Source organism: Ursus maritimus, unplaced genomic scaffold (genome assembly GCF_017311325.1).
Source record: "Ursus maritimus isolate PB19 unplaced genomic scaffold, ASM1731132v1 scaffold_19, whole genome shotgun sequence".
Lineage (NCBI taxonomy): Eukaryota > Metazoa > Chordata > Mammalia > Carnivora > Ursidae > Ursus > Ursus maritimus.
The window spans coordinates 56,562,707-56,567,516 of NW_024424341.1; positions in this window are offsets into that span (position 1 = coordinate 56,562,707).

Consider the following 4,810-nt stretch of genomic DNA (forward strand, 5'->3'; position numbering starts at 1 on the left):
TCTGCATTCGGCTCAGGGTGTGATCCTGGCGTTCCGGGATCGAGTCCCACATCAGGCTCCTCCACTATGAGCCTGCTTCTTCCTCTCCCACTCCCCCTGCTGTGTTCCCTCTCTCGCTGGCTGTCTCTATCTCTGTCACATAAATAAATAAAATATTTAAAAAAAAATTGCAATTCAACTCCAGGCCCGCTCCCAGTCTCCCAGCGCCCTGACCACCCAGTTAAAACAGTCCCTGGTCCATGTTCTCGCAACTTCACCTGACTTAATTTTCTCCCTAGTGCTTGTCACTCCCCGCCGTGGATGTAATTTCTAGCTGTTTGTTATCTTCCTTTCCTAGGACAGATGTTTCCTGTCGCTGCGGGAGCAAGTCCCCAAAGATGTAGTGGTGTTAACACAACACAAATGTGTTGTCTTGAAGTCCCGAGATCCGAAGTCCGAAGTGGCTCTTACTAGGCTGGAAAGCGAAGTGCGCCCAGGGCTGGGTCTTTTCTAGAAGCTGCAGAGGGTAATCTGTTTCTGGGCCTTTTCCAGCTTCTAGGGGTCGCCTGCATCCCTCGGCTCACCGCCCTTTCTTCCATCTCCCAAACCCAGCAGCACAGCATCTCGAAATCTCTCTCTGCCTCGGACGCTCCTGCTTCCCTCTGTCACTTACTAGGACCCTTGTGATACCATTGAACCCTCCCAAGTAAGCCAGGGTCATCTCGCCATCTCAAGACCCTTCACTTGATCACATTGGCAAAGCCCCTTTTGCAGTGCGAGGTCTTGGATCTGTTCTGGGATCATCGGGGTGTGGGGTCATTACTGAGCTCCCCAAAACGCGTTCTCAGCTTCGGTTCGCCACTGTATTCCCAGGGCCTGGCACAGCGCTTGGCCCAGAAGAGCCGCTCTGTAGGAGTCGCTGAATGAATGAATGGAACACAGGAGCAGGAAGGACAGGACAGATGTTGGTGGAGCAGGTTTTGGGGGACCGAGGGCCAAAGAGGAAGTGCCATCCCCAGGAGGAAGTGGAGCCCCGCCCCTGGCCCAAGGCGGGAGGACGATGGAAGGAGCAGGAGTGAGCAGGACAGGTCGGGCAGTCGGGCAGTCAGGAGGATGAGGCAGCAATTGGGGCACCCTGTTCTCCTGCCTGAGCCCGCCTCCCACCCACCCACTCCCTGCCCGCGCCCTCGGGCTGGGCCCAGGTCTTCCTGGAGCCACGGCAGGGAAGGGGGGGTGGTCACAGGGATGCCTGACTGGCACAGCTGGTTTGGCTGGTCCTGGCATCTTGGCAGAGGAGAGCCCTGGGGACAGGTGAAGATGTTGCTGGGAGCACCTGGGAGGACTGGAAGATGTGGGTTCCTGTGGACCCAACACTCCCAGATCCAACACCCCCACCCCAGAGGCTCACCTGGCTCTGTCGGCCCCAGCCCCAGGGACCAGGAAGCTAAACTCCCCATGCCCGACCCTCTCCCAGACCTAGGGGTCCAGGCCCTCAGCCCCCTCCTCCCTCAGACCCAGGGGTCCAGGCCCCCAGCCCCCTCCTCCCTCAGACCCAGGGGTCCAGGCCCCCAGCCCTCTCCTCCCTCAGACCCAGGGGTCCAGGCTCCCAAGCCTTGGGCTCTCACACATTGTCATCTCCTCGCTTGACCTCTGGGGAGCCCCGCTCTCTGTACACCGGTGCCCCTTAACAACACCCCTCTTCTTTTGTGATCAGGCAGCTGGTAAAGACCCAGCTTCTCGGTGCCCCCGCCAGCGTCCCTCCTCAGTCTCTGGCCAGCTACAGGACCCTGAGTAATGGTCCACAGTCGTCCACTCCCCCACTTCCCCCGCCCGCCCAGGAGACTGGGCGCGGCCGCCCCCACCTCAGCGCAGCCCCGGCCCCGCCCCAGGAGCAGGGTGGGCGGGGCGCCCGGGTGAGTGTGCGGGGTGGGGCCGGGCCTGCAGTATCGGCCCTGGGGCAGGCTCCTCCACCGGGATGGGGCAATCGGGGTGGAGAGCAGAGAGCGAGGTTTCTGCAACGCTGCACACCCCGAGATGGACCCACTGATTAGAGGGGAAAGCTGACGGGAGGGGACACGCTTCCTGTGAGGTGTCAGCTACCCTCCTCCCACCCCACCCAGCGTGATATCTTCTTTTCCCTCTCCAAGGGGGCCTCTAGAGCCTTGGGGACAAGGGCATCCCTCGCCCACGGCCCATCCCTTCCCTAGGTCCAGGTGTCTAGGTGTCCCAGTTTCGTGTCTGTCCAGGTCACGGGAGTCCAGGCCTCCAGCCCCTCCTCCCTCAGACCCAGGAGCCAGGACCCCCAGCTCCTGTACTGTCCCGTCCCCACCTCATTCGGATTCTTTATTCCTGACTACAGGATTTGGGAGCCCTGCCCCCAGCCTCCGCCCTCTTGGGAACCCAGCCTCTAAGCAGACAGAGCTGGCCTGGTCCTCAGCTCTCCCACAATTCCTGGCAATTACTAGCTTTTAATGGAAAGGTCAGGCTCTGGAGGTGACAATGGCCCTGATTCTGTGGAAACATGACCTCATGACCCAGTGACCTCTGTTTGCCCACATCTGAGCTCCAAGAACAAAATGGCATAGCCTGGGGCTTCCCAGGGCCCCAGTGGGGGCCTGGGGAAATACCAAGGAATGGATATGGGGGGGACCCAGAATAGGGGGGCACCGTTGAGACCTTCCCTGACGTCTGAGGCCAGAGGGGCTCCCCTCACGGTCAGTGAACGCACACCGGTGACGTGTTCATCTTCCTGGGGGCGTGCTGGGGCGGAGGGGCATGTCCTGGCCAGCCTAGCCCGTCCTTACCTAGCACTGCTCCCTGCTATCCTTAAGCCCCCAGGGACAGGTATGAGCTCCCACCCCAGGGGCCAGAAATGTCCCCTCTATCCCCAGATGCTCCCTCTTCTGACAAAGAACATCCCGTCCAGGTGTCTCTCCAGCATCCGGGCCTTCGTCCCCATCAGACCCTCCGTTTAGATGCTCAGGTCGCTCACCTGGAGAGTGTCCCCTCCTGGGGCATCCTTGTCACTGGAAAGCCATCCCTGACCTCCCACAGATGCCCAGGATCTGGAGGCAGGATACCAACCAGACTGCGTTTGCCCCTGGCCAGCAGACTCAAGTCGGCTAGTATGCTAGCCAGGCGTGTTATTTTAAGCATTCTAGTAGCCACGTTTTTTTTTTTTTTTTTTTTTTTTTTTTGGAGAGACATCCATAAGATTAATTTGAGGAATACGTTTTACTCAATCCAGTGTATCTAAAATATCATCATTTCAACATGGAATCCATATATAAATTACTCGGGAGATATTTTGCATGCTTTAGTTCAATTGCAATGCTCAGTTTCAAAGGGTTAAATTGGAATGTAATCTCACCAAAGCATTACTGTTGCATTAATTAAGAGGAAAGTATTTGATGTTGTTTTGGGTTTTTTTTTTTAAGATTTTATTTATTTGACAGAGAGACACAGCGAGAGAGGGAACAGAAGCAGGGGGAGTGGGAGAGGGAGAAGCAGGCATCCCACCGAGCAGGGAGCCCGATGCGGGGTTCGATCCCAGGACCCTGGGATCATGACCTGAGCCGAAGGCAGACGCTTAACGGCTGCGCCACCCAGGCTCCCCTGTTTCTATTTTTAAAGTTACGTGTAAGTTCATTAAAATTAAATATAACTGGAAATGTTCACTTCCTGGGTCACATGAGCCACATTCCCAGTGCTCAATGGCCACATGTGGCCGGGGGCTCCTGCGTTGACAACGCAGCTCTAAGCCATGTTTACTTACCTGTCTTGTTTGTGGATGCAATGCCAGGTCCTCAGAAGAGGCCTCCCCAGATAGTTGGAGGGATGAAGGATGGATGGTTGAGGGATGGATGATGAATGGATAGAGGGATGATGGATGGATGGACGGAGAGATGATGGATGGATGGAGGGATGGAGAGATGATGGATGGAAGGTTGGGGGATGGATGGAGGGATGATGGATAATCCCTGCTCTGGGAAGAGCTGGAGGCAGGGAGGCTGGGGTGAGGCTGGGGGAAGGGTGGGAGAGGAGGCCTGGGGGACAGGCAGGGGGAGGGCATGGGATGGAGAGTCCTGGCACAGGAGAGTGAGGCTGGAGGGACGATTCTGGGGAGCCCCTGAGCTCCCACTCCAGCTGGGGATGGTGCGCGTCTGAGCCACCTGGGAGGAGCCCAGACGGGATGGTAAGGGCCCTCGTGAGGGGCGTCCTTCTGGGTCCAGGGGTTCCAGAAGCTCATGGAGAAGAAAGTTTGAGGTGCCCTTAGGATCCCTTAGGGAACTACAGACATTCAGGTCTAGAGGTGTCTTACAGGTGAGGGGTTATTTGCCCCCATTTTTCAGATGGAGAAACTGAGGCTCAAGAGAGCACCTGACTGGATCGAGGTCACCCACTGAGCAAGGGCTGGGGATGTGCTGACCCCCTGGATGTGGGGGAGCAGAGAGGAGGGAGTCTCCCAGGTGCCCGGGTTGGGGGTGAGGCCCCCCAGAGGTGGGAGCCCAGAGGAGAGCCCGTTGATCTCTGGAGGGAGAAACTGCAGAACCCAGAGGCCAGGAGAGCAGGAGACAAGAATGTTGAGTGGAGGATGCTGGGGTCTCAAGCAGGCCTGGGACGGCCGGTGAGCAGTCTCAGCACCAGAGACCCAGAGCCGCTGGGAGGCTGGTCCACATCACACAGCCATCAGGATTCACCTCTCTGTGCCCTGGCTCCTGGGTGAGGGAGGGGAGGGCAGGGGAGGGACCCAGACACTACAGCCTGGGGTGGCTGGAGGGGCCCAGAGGGCCAGCGGAGAGACTCCCCTGGCAGTCTGAAAGATACTGGG